Genomic DNA, 16,414 nt, shown 5'->3' on the forward strand with positions numbered 1-16,414 from the left:
GGGGGTCCTCCTTGACTTGTAGCTCCAACTGACAGCTCAGGTGGATGCAACAGTCAGGAGCGCCTGCTATCAGCTTCATCTGATAGGCCAACTACGCCCCTTCTTGGAGCCGAGGGACCTGGAAACAGTAGTACATGCACTGGTAACCTCTCGATTGGACTTCTGTAATGCGCTCTACTTGGGGCTACCCTTGTGCCAAGTTCGGAAACTTCAGTTGGTACAAAATATGGCAGCCAGATTGATCACGGGAACTTCTAGGAATGACCATATAACACCGGTCTTGAAGTCCCTGCACTGGCTGCCTATTAGTTTCCGGGCAAAGTACAAGGTGTTGGTGATTACCTTTAAAGCCCTACATGGCTTGGGCCCAGAGTACTTGAGGGAACGCCTTCTTCCCTATTGTCCGCCCCGCACACTAAGGTCCTCTGGAAGAAATCTACTACAGCCAAAAAAATCTAGGTTAACATCAGTTTCCCAGAGGGCCTTCTCTACTACTGCTCCTAAACTATGGAACAACCTGCCGGAGGAGATCCGTCACATTTCCACTCTGACAGCTTTCAAGAAAGCACTCAAGATGGATCTCCTCCGGCAGGCCTTTCCAACTTAGTTACCCTCCCCAGATATAGAGATATTGTCCCCTCATTTGTCTATTCTTCCCTGCCTATGTTTCTGCCTTTTTAAATGCTTTTAATGTTTTTTATACTATTATTGTTTAATTCTGTTTTAGTACTGGGTATGGAGGGAGCGGTAGGTCTAGGGTTTGATTTTTAACTGTATTGTAATTGATGTATTTTATTGTTGTAACCCGCCTGGATTCTTCGTGATTGGGCGGGCTATAAATAAATCATCATTATTATTATTATTATTATTATTATTCCTGGCTTCTTCAGCCATCAAACTTTCAATAGAAGTATAGTTTCTAGATCAAGGGAAGTATTAGTGTCACTCTATTCTGCTCTGGTCAGGCCCCACCTGGAATACTGTGTCCAGTTCTGGGCACCACAGTTTAAAAAGGATGTTGAGAAACTGGAACATGTCCAAATGAGGGCGACTAAAATGGTGAAGGGCCTTGAAAACCATGTCCTATAAGGAAAGCCTCAGGGAGCTGGGTATGTTTAGCCTGGAGAAGATATAGATAAGAGGTGATATGATAGCCTTGTTTAAATATTTGAAGGGATGTCATAATGAGGAGGGAGCAAGCTTTTTTCCTGCTGCTCCAGAGAACAGGATGCAAGCTACAGGAAAAGAGATTCCAGCTCAACATTAGGAGGAACTTCATGACAGTAAGAGCTGTTTGACAGTGGAAGACACTCCCTTGGAAAGTAATGGAGTCTCCTTCTCTAGAGTATTTTAAACAGAGGCTGGATGGTCCTTGAGATCTCTTCCAACTCTATGATTCTATTATTCTAAAACTGGAACCATAGTGAGTCAGCGACAAGAAGCTGGTTTCAGGACACTGAATATGGGAAACCATAAGTAAAAGCTAATGAAAGAGAAGGGCTTGCAGGGTGGTGGGTAGCGGGAAAGGCAGGTCAATTTCATTCCTGTCCAACCTCCCACCCCCACCCCACCACCATCCCTTCCTGGGTTGCTCACTCATAGGTGGATTGATTTAGCTGGGGAAATGAATTATTTCAAGCTGAACAAGAGCATTTGTTATGCAAATATTTTCATTACTACCAAGCCCGGAGTGCTGATCAGAGATAAAAAATTCTTTGTTGGCTCCCGCCGACCCACCCCCAGCCCCAAGAATATACCACCTTGCCTGATTATCTCTGCAAGAAAGGGGAACAGACAGATCCTCCTGCAACACATTCTCTTCTTCCTATTTGCACCCTTATTTTTCTCACCAGGGCAGAAGAGAGAAGCAGGAGGAAGAGAAGGATTGATGATACTGATGATGATGATGCCTGGATGGAAGATGAGAAACAACTGGGTTCATCAAAAGTTTGCTCATTTTAATTTATCTCTTTCTCTTTCTCTCAATCTCAGGGTCCCCAGCTGAGGTGACATCTGCTCTTGAATGACCCAGAGTGGCTTCTGTCAGGGCCTAAGCCTCCCGGGGGGCTGGATTACCATTCTTCGTATGTGCATATATTAAGGCTATGGGTGAAAAGACTCCCTCCTGCTTTTTTGCATCTTTGGTACTCCCATCAACGATTGGAAGCAAGAAGACAGATGAGGAGGATGGGTCACAGGGGGTGATATATGGGGGCTGGACAGGAGGGAGGAGAGGAGCCAGTGCCTTCCAGGTCAATGGTCCACTCTCAATTTGATTCATAGAATCATAGAGTTGAAGAGACCACATGGACCATCTAGTCCAACCCCATTCTGCCATGCAGGAACTCACAATCAAAGCAACCCCAACAGATGGCCATCCAGCCTCTGCTTAAAGACCTCCAAAGAAGGAGACTCTGCCACTCTCCAAGACAGCATCTTCCACTGTCAAACAGCTCTTACTGTCAGAAAGGTCCTCCTAATGTTAAGATGGAATCTCTTCTCCTGTAGCTTGCATCCATTGTTCTGCGTTCTAGTCTCTGGAACAGCAGAAAACAAGCTTGCTCCATCCTCAGTGTGACACCCCTTCAAATACTTAAACAGGGCTATCATATCACCTCTTAACTGTCTCTTTTTCAGGCTGAACATCCCCAGCTCCCTAAGTATTTCCTCATAAGGCATAGTTTCCAGGCCCTTCACCATTTTGGTGGCCCTCCTTTGGACACGCTCCAATTTTTCAACATCCTTTTTGAACTGTGGTGTTCAGAACTGGACATAGTATTCCAGTTGAGGCCAAAAATGATGCTGTCCATGGTGCTGAAGCAAGTTTGGGGATGCAGATGTGTGTGTGCCTTCAAGTGTCTTCAACTGATGGCCACCCTATAAATTTCTGCAAAAGGCTGGGGAGAAGACTATCACTATCGTAAGGTTTACTTGGGCATCCCTTCCTCTGAAATATAGCCCACAGCACCTGGGATTCATTGCTGGTCTCCCATCCAGGTACTAACCAGGGCGAGGGTGACCAGATGTCATCACTGCAAAGGAGGACAAGACCCGGTGAGATGTAGGACATTCAAGAAAAGTAGGATACAGTGGGCCCTCCCCATATGTGGGGGATCCAGTCCAGATTCCCCCATGTATGGGGAAAATGTGTATGCTCAATCCCCATTTGTTTTAATAGGAAAGCGTTCCTGTGTGTGGTGTGGCATGTACGCCACGGGTGTGCACACCATTATATTTCCGGTGGCTTAATGTTCTGTGTAAGGTTAAAGCTGTGTATAGCACACCCACGTATGGTGCGGGTGCACTGTATTACCAAACGAAAGCTAAAAATGCTGATATAAATATACATTAATTTCATATGGCTTCTTTACAGCTATATTACATGTACTGTATTTTATTATGTACTCAACCATATTTTTCTAGTGAACTTACCCTCCTTAAAATTCCTTGTTGGCATGCAATATACTTCTAGAACTCTGAGAAAAACTAATGCTTAAAATTGTACTTTGCTAGCAATAAACCCATGATTAAATCTACATTTAAATCATTACTTTCATTTGTCATTTTCCTATTTGCTCTCTTACCCCTTTTACTTGTTCCTCAACCCAAATTGCACATTGTCACACACCCCACCACCTTTCCTTTGGTGCTGCTCATCTGCTTCAACAACCCAGATCCACCTTTCCTTCCTATACCTCCATCAGAAAAAAACAACATACAAACCACCACCTGGTCAGTAATAGTCTTCTCCCCAGCCCTTTGCAGCAGCCAGGGCAGTAATAAATCTGTTGATAAATCTCTTCTTGCCTGCTGGGATAACACAAGCACAGGTTTTATAGCTCACAATAGAGGATGTTTTGCAATTCATCCTGGACCCCAGACATAAGGTTGGAAAAAGGAGGACCTCTGGTCACTCTGACTAGGGCTGACCTTGCTCAGCTTCCAAGATCAGATGGGTACTGGTGCTCTCTTTGTGTGTGTGTGTGTGTGCGCGCACACACAAATTCAATTTGCATGTGGAGTTATGGTAAACCCATGAATTTCATAGGGATTGCTTAGGCAAGGGACGCTCAAAGGTGGTTTTGCCAGTTCCTTCTTCTGAAATACAACACCTAGGATTCATTGGCAGTCTCCCATTTAAGTAATAACCAGGGCTGACCCTGCTTAGCTTCCAGGATCACAGGGGACTTGGTACCTTTAGAATATTCAATATACCTCCTTTAATGAACTCAGTATTTCTCTGGGCATTGTTTCTTTAACAAAAAATTTAGTTCCAGGGCAAATAATGCAGTTTGACACAGCTTTAACTTCCATGGCTCAATGCTATGGAATTCTGAGATTTGCAGTTTTGTGAGATATTTAGCCTTCTTTGTCAGAGAGCTCTGGTGCCACAATGAACTACAAATCCAAGGGTTCCATAGGATAAAACCATGGCAATTAAAGTGATGTCAAACTGTATTATTTCTGCAGTGCAGAAGGAGTCTATATAGCATATATATGACATAATATTCTGCAAATAATATTCAAAATTCTGTTGTAAAAAACCAAAACATCTTCTTGTACCTAAATGGTTTTATTTCATCATGATCATTCTTGTATGTTTTTCTTTGTGTCTCTTTTTAGGCCTTGATTCTTTCACTATCATCACTCTAATCCAAAGAACCCGAAGATTAGGGACACATACTCTTCTCCCTAGACGTGAAGATGCTTATGCAACTGAGTTGTGTTATAAACCAGACAAATGCACACACACTCACACATACACAAAATAGAGATGGTCCTCTGTGGCCTTTTGTCTTATTTAGAGCATTTCTATGTGAGTTAGGCTGGAATCCTATTGGTGTCACAGTCACACCAAAGTTGTCCTACCATCATGTGGGTTTTACACAATGGATGTGATCACAATTGTGTAAAATGCAGGAATAGAAGGCATGCTTATCAAATTAGGAAGGGTAACTAACACCCCAGAGGACACAAACAGAATTCAAAATGACCTTAACAGATTAGAAAGCTGGGCCAAAACTAACAAAATGAATTCCAACAGGATACTATACTTCAGCAATAAAAACGAAATGCACAAATATAGGATGGGTGATACCTGGTTTGATGGCAGTTATGTATGAAAAGGAGTCTTACTGGATTACATGCTGAATATGGGTCAGCAATGTGATGCAGCAGCTAAAAAAGGCAATGCAATCCTACACTGCATCACTAGGAGTACAATGTCTAGATCATAGGAAGTCTATTCTGCTTTGTTCAAACCTTACCTAGAATATTGTGTCCAGTTCTGGTCACCACAATTTCAGAGGGAGCTTGTCCGTAGGAGGGCAACCATAATGGTGAAAAGTCTGGAAGCCCTTTCTTGGATAGTGTGCAGCTGTTTGTCCATGCTTTCAACATATCATTTGATTCTCTGATTATTCCAATAGTATATTCTCCACTGCATGATGGGACAAAAAACAAGCACATTGGCAGATACAGAACTGGCTGCACAAAATCTATGTTTAGCAGAAAGGTAGTGTAATAGAACTACCGCATAACTATATGAGTGTGGGATAACAGAACCATGGAACCAGAAGGAATCTCCACGACCATCAAATCCAATCCCCTGCCATGTGGGAATTTACGGTTAAAGATGGCTTCCAACCCCTGTTTGAAGACTTCCAAAGAAGGAGAATATAGAGCCAGTGTGGCATAGTGGTTTGAGTGTTGGACTACAACTCTAGAAACCAGGCTCCAATTCCTTGCTCAGCCATAAAACCCACTGGGTAGCCCTGGGCAAGTTACACTCTCTCAGCCTCAGTGGAAGGCCATGGCCAACCTCCTTTGAACAAATCTTGCCAGGAATCCCCTGTGATAGGTTTGCCTTAGAGTCGCCATAAGTTGAAAGTGGCTTACAGGGACACAACACACACACACAAAGAAGGAGAGTCCACCATCTTCTGAGGCAGTCCATTCCAATGTTCAACAGGAAGTTCTCCCTAACATTTGCATGGAATTTCTTTTCTTGCATTTGAATCCATTCGTCCATTTCTAGTTTCTGGCGCAGCAGAAAACAACCTGGCACCATGTTCTTCCTTCAAATATTTAAAGGGGGCTATCATATTGCCTTTCAATCTTCTCCAAGCTCAATATAACCATCTATTTACACCATTTTTCAAAGGGCTTGGTGTCCAAAGGAGGGCGACCAAAATGATGAAGGGGCTGGAAACCATGCCCTATGAGGAATGTCTTAGGGAGCTGAGATGTTTCGCCTGGAGAAGAGATGGTTAAGAGGTAATATGATAGCCCTGTTTAAATATTTGAAGGGATGTCATATTGAGGAGGGAGCGAGCTTGTTTTCTGCTGCTCCAGAGAATAGGACCTGGAACATTTGATGCAAGCTCCAGGAACAGAAATCCCACCTCAACATTAGGAGGAATGTCCTGACAGTAATGGCTGTTCGACAGTGGAATGAACACACTCCTTTGGAGAGTGGTGAAGTCTCCTTTCTTGGAGGTCTTGAAACAGAGGCCAAATGGCCATCTGTTGGGGATGCCTTGTTTGAGAGTTCCTGCATGGCAGAATGGGGTTGGCCCTTGCGTCTCTTCCAACTCTATCATTCTATGATTCTATGTAGGTTTACACCATACAAGCATGATGTAGGATCTCTGCCATAGGTGAATAATTTGCATGCCCATGAGTGGGATTCCTGGCCCATTCAGGGCATGTACATTTTCCCAGTCTCCTTCACCACTTAGATCACAGAGCTGCCCTTGACTTTAAGTGTCTAGAGAATGAGAGAACTGTTTCTTCAAGGCAGTCATTATGCAGCAAACCTTAGCGATGCATCATGTTTCCCTCTCTATTAAAAAATAATCAGAACTTAATCTGGCTTGTTCTAAGCACCTAATGGGATCTGTAATTTCTTCCTAATTATATAACGATTCTAGTTTGTTATCTAGGACTGCCAATTAAACACTCCAAAAACACTTTTCACATCAAGAAAACCGGCTGTCTTCTCCGAACCCAAGTACTCTCTGTTTGCGATTACCCTTTTTGGTGACACTTGACATTTCTGTTCTCTCTCTTGTTAAATCTTGCTCTTTTTGCTACTAGCCTACATTCAAATGACTACTTAAAGAATAAATCAAGGTTGTTATGTTATGGCCAGACCAGAACATGTCTCATACTTCATTTCACCTTTGAATATGCTATTTTATTATTTGAGACATCATTGCCCTTTCAGATGGGCCATACATTCCCAGATCTTGGGAAAGGCAGTGGCCATGTTGGCTAATGAAGACTAGGAGTTATAGTACAAAAGAGTGTTATGTCCCCACTTGAGAGTTCAGCTTCGGAAGATGAAACAGACCTACCACAGCTGTGTCCTCCTCCAACTCAGTCTGAGAGCCACCTGAGTTCCCAGAGGAGGAGGTGGTACGAGAAAAATTTCCAAGTCCCTGGGAAAGGTGAAAGCGTTAGTATTTGGCACAAACCCAATCCCTCCCCTGCAGGCAAAGTGAGAGGCTGTGCAGATGCAGTGGAGAAACATCCTCTTGAAATATGGCCTGCAAGTTGGGTGCGGCTGAGTGGGCTGGCTTTATAAGTCATGGGCCTTTCCCCATTGGTTTCTTGGAGGCAAGCTTGGTTTGTCTCTCAGTGTGTGTCTATTGTGAGATACAGCCCTGTGATTTACAACTCTGGATTCTTTCTTGGCTCTGATATCTTGGCACTCCTCCATGGGTTCTGCTTTCATTTTTGACTCCTGACCTCAGACTGCTTGTTATTGGCCACTGCTTGCTCCTTTGGCTACTGCAATTTTGGCACCCGTCATTCTTTTGCAGTGTGAGAGCAGGACAAAGAGTACATTTTGCACTCCCTGGACATTCCAGATCCTGGCAGGGAAGCAGGGAAGAGGAAGGCAATTGAGTTCATGCCATTCTTGTGGACTTCTGGAAACATTTGGTCATCCACAGTTAGAAACTTGATTGTGGGCAAGATAGAGTAGAACTTGGCAGGGTGTTCCTGGCCAAAAATATAGGCCTGAATTCTCTTAATAGTCCTACCCAATGGAATTTACCTATGTGTTCACTTACCATTCAACATTTCACTGAACATGTTCATCCTAGTTGGGAATAATCAATGGCACACCAGCCATAGGTTAATGGGAGCATGTTAAGCCCCATCCCACTGAAACAGTTCCACGGGCTGCTGATCCATTTCCAGGCAGAATTCAAAGTAATGGTTATGACTTTTAAAGCCCTACTTGGAATGGTTCCAGATCATCCAAAAGACTATATCTGCTCATATAAGCCAGCCCAACAATTGAAATCTGCAGAGGAGGGGTGTCTCTTGGTCCCCCACCTTTACAGATGTTATTAGTGAGGAAAGAGGAGAGGGCCTTCTCAGTAGCTGCTCCCAGGCTGTGGAACTTCCTTCCATGAGAAGTCCATTTGGCCTCTTCCCTGCTTCCTTTCCACTGGCAGGTTTCAGCATTGGACTATGATTGTACAATTCCCTGCTTGGCCATGGAAATACACTGGATACCTTTGGGTGAATTACACACACTCATCCCCAGAAAAGCCTTTGATAGGTTCAGCTTAGGGTTGCCATAAGTTGGAAATTACTTGAAGGCACAAAACAACAACACCTTCTTATTTAGGCAGATCTTTGATCTGGAGTCGAAGGCTTTCATGGCCGACATCCATAGTTTTTTGTGGGACTTTCAGGCTATGTGGCCATGTTCTAGAAGAGTTTCTTCCTGGCATTTCACCAGCATCTGTAGCTGGCATCTTCTGAAGATGCCAGCCGGTGAAACATCAGGAAGAAACACTTCTAGAACATGGCCACATAGCCCGAAAGCCCCACAAAAAACTGTAGATCTTTGATCGATTCTTAAATTATATGGTGGTTTAATTATCAGCATTGATAGTGGTGTGATATGTGTATTTAATCCTGTTTGTTTTTATTTATGTTTTAAATTAATTTTAAACTGTTTTAACTACCTATTTTAATAGTCACTGGATGTTCCAGGACCAGCCATATAACACCTGTCCTACAAGATCTACATTGGCTGCCCATTCGCTTCCGGGCGCAATACAAGGTGTTGGTTATTACCTATAAAGCCCTAAATGGCTTGGGCCCAGGGTACTTAGAGGACCGCCTCTCCCCATATAATCCGCCCTGCGCTCTCAGATCGGCCGGGAAGCAATTGTTGAGGGTTCCTGATACGAAGTACACCGTGACTGCACAGAGGGCGTTCTGTATCTCGGCCCCGCAGCTTTGGAACTCTCTTCCCGGTGAGCTCCGCTCGGCTACCTCCCTTGACCTATTTAGGAAGAGGTTAAAAACCTTCCTCTTCCAACAGGCTTTCCCCCAGACGTTGTAAGATCTGCTCTCTCCCCGCTGCACTCGTTGCACCAGCACTTTAAGCTAGTTTTTGTATGGTTTTAATCTTGTAATTTTAACATTGTTTTTAATAGTTTATATATCGATTTGGATGCTTATGTGATTACTGTTTGCAAAGTGTACATTTGTGTACTTCTGTGTAATCCGCTTTGATCTGCCAAGGAAATGCGGGCTATAAATAAACAGTATATTATTATTTATTATTTTAGTATTGTTAAATTGTTAAACTTTTGCAACGTACATTGTAGCCAACCTCTTTTACATTTTGCAAGTCATTTTGGGTCCATTCATGAGAGAAAGACAGGATATAAATTGAAATAATGAATGAATAAAACATTTCCAGAGTCTGAGATGGACTCACAATAGATCCATCAGTGTTTTTCTGAGACTGTTGTTTATGAAATATGCAATTATATGGCGCATGGAACATTGCATAACACATCTCTCAGATCTGATTTTTGTCACATCCAAAATCCCTGTCAGTGTGATAGAATTTGAGAGCCAGCATGCTGTGCATTGGTTTGAATGTAGGACTGTAACTCTGGAGACCAGGGTTCGAATTTATACTCAGCCATGAAAATCCACTGGATGACCTGAAATAATTCACATTCTCTCAACATCAGAGGGAGGCAAAGGCTTGCCAAAATCTTGCCAAAAATATCCTCACATGATAGGTTTGCCTTAGAGTCACCATACATTGGAAATGAATTGTAGGTACATAAAGAATTTAAGGAGACTCCACCACTCTCTGAGGGAGTTTGTTCCACTGTTGAACAGCCCTTACTGTCAGGAAGTTCTTCCTAATGTTGAAGTGGAATCTCTTTTCCTGGAGCTTGCATCCATTGCTCCATTGAGCCCTATTCTCTGGAGCAGCAGAAAACAAGCTTGCTCCCCCCTCAATATGACACCCCTTCAAATACTTAAACAGGGCTATCATATCACCTCTTAACCTTCTCTTCTCCAGGCTAAACATCCCCAGCTCCCTAAGGCGTTCCTCATAGGGCATGGTTTTCAGACCCTTCACCATTTCAGTTGCCCTCCTTTGGACACATGGCTCGTTTCTCAACATTCTTTTTGAACTGTAGTGTCCAGAATTTTAAGTGCTTTGTGATAGGAACCATTCGGTCCCGATTGTAAGAGGATATGTGGAGAGCCTGGGGGAGATTGGAGTGATCAGCAAACCCATTTAATCTTTATTTAGTGCTATCCACATCTATTCGAGCAGCGTGCCTTTCCCACACAAAACTTCCTAGTGTTCCCAAGGTCATTGTGACCTCCTAAAAACATGCCATACTCTAGATATCAAAATGTAAAACTCTATATTTGGTGCGAGTGGGGTACAGAGTATGTTAACAACACTGAACCCAGGATTCTCAACAAAGCCAAGGGCTAACGAAATCAAGGACAACAATCAAATAGGAATAATGGAAGCCCATTTTTTAAATTGTTAATTGCGTACCATTTGCAGATTTGTATTTGTTTTCATAATCCGCTTGCCTCTGGTTCTCCCCATTGCCATCAGATCGAAGTCCTGGTCAATTTCCCCCCTTTTGTAGGCAGCACAAAGGTGTCTTTCAGGTAGTATTGGGGGCAGAAGAAAAGAGAGTCTGTTGGGGATCTTTTTCTGCAGGGTTCATTATTTTGTCCTTCAGTTGCTGGAAGGAATAGGTGGCTCTTCCCTTCTGCACCATTAAAGGATCACCACCTGGAAATAAATGCCCAACACCTCTTTTCAGTATTTGTACAGTACAAGTCATGGTATTATTATACCTACGACCTTTCCCCCCCCCCCCCCCTATTCTTGTTAGCTGCCTCATTGTAGCAAATCTTTTGTTTGCTCCTCTTCTATCAGCCAGGCCTATAAAATGGGCAAGGTCTAAAATTCAACTCCCTATTATCGCAGTCCTTAGACTCATTGTCCTGCACTTGGGCACTTCAGCCATCTCAAGTTTGAATCTTTGCTGGCCTTATTCATCTTTATGTTCCCGAGATGAATCTTAAACCCTACAGCTAGTGATGAGAGGACAACCTGCCAGTAAAAAATTAAAGCCAGTCCTGCTCTTTTAATCACAGGTTCTTTCCTGTTTTGTTACTCTTGAGGACACTTCATTTACTAAAGATAAGTAACTTCTATGGCTGTTGTTCTGGGATCCAGTGGTTTTCCATCTCATTGCCTACAAGGAACCTGTGCATTGAAAGCCCATGTCTCTCTGTTTCTTCCTTCTATTAATTGCCATCAAGTCGGCTTTAACTTACAATGACCTTATAAATAAGAGACCTCCAAGAAAGAACACTGCTCAGGTTTTGCAAACCCAGGCCTCTGGCTTCCTAGACTGAGCTAAACTATCTATAGTGCATTTTTCCAACTACCGACCACTTTATTAAGCATTATAATCTTTTCTGATGAGTCACATGGGTCTAATCCACACTGCAGATTTAATGGAGTTTGACATTGCTTTAACTGCTATGGCTCAATGCTATGGAAATCTGGGATCTGTAGTTTGGTAAGGCATTTGCCTTCTCTGTCTTAGATCTCTGGTGCCCCAACAAACTACACATTCCAGAATTCCACAGCACTGAGCCATGACACTTGATAAAGTGGTGTCAAACTGCATTAAATCTGCAGTGCAGACCTGGCCATTGTCTCATGACATGTCTAAAGTATGAGAGCCTAGGTTTAGGGGCTATACAAACGGGCGGCTAAAAGCAGCTCGTCTTTGCCCCTGGTCAGTTCTGCGGCAGTTGTGCGGCGCTGAACCGACACGCTCCTTAAAAAGAAGCCGCTCTAGGCAGCTTCTTTTTAGGGGCATCATTATGGCACTTGTGCACCATGATGACGCCCCTTCTGGCGAGCGCCGTGTAAATGGGGGTGCACCGATAATAGGGCTGGGCGCATGTGGATGCCCAGCCCTATCTAGCCCTAATTTCAGGCTCAGGCCAGTGCAAAGTGCCTGTCTGTACCAGCCCTCAGTCATTTTGGCTTCTAGTGAGAGTTCAGACTTGATTAGTCTTGGACCCTTTTACAGTTCGCCCACGACATACGCATGCAAGCGGCTTTCAGCTTATGCTTAAGCCATGCTGCAATACAATCCCAGTGTTTCCAGCCAGGACTGAGGAGTGCCCTTTAACAGCTAGGGGAAGGCGGAGAGAGGGGCGTTGCCTGTGGCAGAGGCACACTACAAAGCCAGCTCGCCGGACTCCTCCTTGTCCCGCCCCCGTTTGTGGCCCTCCAAAGGACTGTTTGCTCTGTCTGCTGTGCCGGGTGGCTCTCTTGGTTCGTGTGTTAGAACTGCGCATCTGCGCACCGACCAAGAGAAACTGCCAATCTTTGTTGTAGGGCACAGGGGTGGGCCCTTGTTAGCTGTGTTGCAGCAGAGGAATGATTCGTGTTGTATTTTTCTCTGCTGCTGTGTTGCTTTGTGGCGGGGGAGAGTTTATGGATATGGGGAGTGTACAGCTTGGGGAGGTAATGGATGATTGTGTTGGTGTGAGCGGGGCTCCCATTGGAGTAGTGTGGGGCAGGGGGAGATATAGCGGTAGGAGAGTGGAGTCATATCGTAAGGGAAGGCGAGATCGATGTGTAATATCTATCTCTCCTTCCATCCACTATCCTAACCAAAGAGATCTGAGGGTCAGTCCAACTGTACCACAAACCCTGTCTCTGCTCCTGTGCAATGCCAGGTCCGTAAAAAATAAGACCCACATAATTTACGATCTGTTAGAGGATAAGAGCTGTGACCTGGCTTGCATCACAGTGACCTGGCTGGGGCCTGAAAGCGAAGCAGTGTGGGCACAGGCCCTTCCTGCCGGGTACTCAGTTAAGGACCAGACCAGGTTAGGTGGGCAGGGGGGGGGGGGGTGTTGCCTTGATTCACAAGAACACCTTTTCCTTAACCAGGAACCATGTCCGACAACCTGCCCATATCGAATGTATTTACCTGACCCTGAAGGCTAGAGACAGTTTAGGGATTCTGTTGGTCTACCGGCCACCCCATGCGCTAACAGACTCCCTGGCCAAGCTAACACAGCTGGTCTCGGAGCTAGTGTTGGAGTCCCCTAGGCTTCTTCTCCTGGGGGACCTCAACATCCCCTTCGAGGCCAGCCATAGTCCAACAGGTGCGGCTTGGGAGTTCATGGCTACGATGACTGCCATGGGCCTGTCCCAATTGGTCTCAGGGCCCACGCATTCGGCTGGTAATACACTTGATATGGTCTTTTGTATGGACATGGAGATTCCGTGGGCGGAGGTAACAAATATCTCCGCCTTGTCATGGACGGACCACTTCCTGGTCGAGATTAAAATCAAGGCATCTACCCAGATCCCTCCCGGGGGTGGCGGACCTATTAGGATGGTCCACCCTCGAAGGCTAATGGAAACCAAAAGGTTCCAAGAAGCCCTAGAGGGGTATATGGTTGGAACTGACGGCGATTCTGTTGATGCCCTGACTAACACCTGGGATACTGATCTCTCCAGGGCTATACACAGTATTGCTCCCAACGTCCTCTCAGGCCTGCTTCCAAAAAACAGCCCTGGTACACGGAAGACCTCAGGGAAAGGAAGTGGGTTCTGCGACGACTAGAGCGCAACTGGCGAAGACACCAACACTTAGCCGACAAGGCACTCCTAGACTCTCACTTGAAGGCCTAAATGGCTTGGGCCCAGGGTGCTTGGAGGACCGCCTCTCCCCATATAATCCGCCCTGCACTCTCCGATCGGCCGGGAAGCAATTGTCCATCCAATAGAATCCAGGGGTTTGTTGTATTAAAAGGATTTTAGCTTTCTCTGCCAAAAAGTGTTGGTGCCTCACAAAACTACAAATCCCAGCATTCCTAGGGTGGAGCTTAGGCAAAGTGGCGTCAAACTGCATTCTTTCTACTGTGTATATGCCCTCTTTAGCTGTCATGACTCCATCTTAGAGAAAGCTGAGACTTGTAGTTTGGTGAGAAGGAATTGGAATTCTCTGTAGAGAGGCACTAGAGCTCTTTAGCAGAGAATTCTAAGTACATCAGAAAACGACAAGTCCCAGGATTCCGTAGGATGGAGCCATGACACTTAAAGTGGTGTTAAGCTGCATTATTTGTACTGTGTAGATGCACTCTCAATCCCAAGGGGAAGGCAGAGAGAGAAAACCAGGAATATTTTGAAGCTTCTAGAAAGCCAATCCTACCAGGCTAACACCTGTGGCAGTCTCCTTTGCTAAAATCTTAAGAAATCCTAGTGTTTTGCCCAAGGACTTGGAGGTCTGTTGATGGCAGAACATCCAATGAAGACATGTTCATCAACAACATTATTATGTGTACCCTCAATGGCTTAGTTTTATTTCAGTGCAGTGTTGTTGTTGTTGTTATGTGCCCTCAAGTTGTTTTTGACTTATGGTGAAACGTATTTGAACATATCATAAGATTTTCTTGGAAAGATTTGTTCAGAGGAGATTTGTCTTTGCCTTCCTCTGAGGCAGAGAGTATGTGACTTGCCCAAGGTCATCCAGTGGGTTTCTATGGCCAAGTGGGGATTTGGACCCTGTTCTCCAAATGTAATGTAACGCTCAACCCACTGTAAACCACACTGGTTCTCTTTCAATGTACTATGGAACCTAAATGGAACAGGACTTGAGTAGGTCAGGTTTTCCAGATCAGGTCTTTGTGTTCTTAATGTTCAACATCAATGTTCCACATTAAGCCTGCCTTATCTCTTTATTCTTTGACTTTCGTTGGTAGTTATTCTATGTCCTCGTTGTTTTCGGTTAGTACTATGGTGTCGTCTCCATATAGATTGTTGACCTTCCTTCCTCCTATCTCCACTCCTCCTCCTTCTGTGTGCAAGCATGCTCTTTCTATTGTATTTTCTACATACAAGTTGAATAGATAGGGTGAAAGGATGCAGCCTTGCCTGACCCCTTTGCCAAATGGGAACTATTCTGTTTCTCAATATTCTGTTCTTGCAGTAGCTTCTTGTCCTAAGTATAGATTTCTCATCAGAACTATCAGATGTATTGGCATTCCCATAACCTTTAGAGCCATCCATAGCCTTTCGTGATCTTTGCAGTCAAAGACTTTATCCCAGCAACCTTTATCCCAGTTATTTTTTCCAACATATTTGTAAAATGGTGAATGTAAATAAAGAAAATTAAACAGGCGAATGGAAATGGGAGGCATTAGCGTATGCCAAGGGTGGTTGATCCAAAGATTAGGGAGACTGTGCACCGCTTGCAATTACATGCCCAAGCACAGTGGCATTTTCAGGGTTTCAATGTTAGCCGCAATCACACAGATAATCACTCTGGGAAAGAGTTTATGGACGCAAGAAGAAGAAAAAGTAGTGAGATGTGTGCGCGGCTGGCTGAGCTAATAAAGATGGTGGAAGCACACATTATAATGATGGTAGAACAGAAGAGGTAAGTCAAAGCCTCTTCATTATGCTTTCTCAGTAATGCTCATATGAACAGTTAGAAATTGTTGTACATTCTTGGAGTGAAAGGAGGGGGAAAACTGTACTTTCCCCATTAGAGATAATGTGCAATTTGCTGGAAAATAAGCTACATGTCCATTAGGGAGTCAGGTAAAAAGTATTGTAACAGAAAGTAGTCAATATGCTTGCATCAAGTGAAGGGATAAAAGGCAAAACACCCAGTCCTAAGAAATAATAATGACTTCCTTTGCTCCCCTTTCCTCCATGTCTGTAGTTGACCTTTTCCCTTTGGATCACAGCAAAAACATTCCATGAATGGGAGCAGAGGGATACAAAGTTAGCAAGAGTCTGGAAAATTACTTTAAACAATTAAATAGTTACAGCGGTAGGTTAAACCACCAAGGAGTAATTTGTCACTATTATAGTGACAAACTGTGGGCAGAATTTTATTAGTGTCTTTATACATGCATAAGTTCCCTTGGAGAGTCAGCATGATGTAGTGGTTTGAGTATTGGACTCCATGACACCAGGTTCAGATCCCTGCTCAGCACCAGAAACTTGCTGGGTGACCCTTTGGGTTTCCATGGCTGAAGTCTCAAAAGGCGGTAGCGGCAA

Source organism: Sceloporus occidentalis, unplaced genomic scaffold (genome assembly GCF_023333645.1).
Source record: "Sceloporus occidentalis isolate IW3139 unplaced genomic scaffold, rSceOcc1.0.p SCAF_6, whole genome shotgun sequence".
NCBI classification, from domain to species: domain Eukaryota; kingdom Metazoa; phylum Chordata; class Lepidosauria; order Squamata; family Phrynosomatidae; genus Sceloporus; species Sceloporus occidentalis.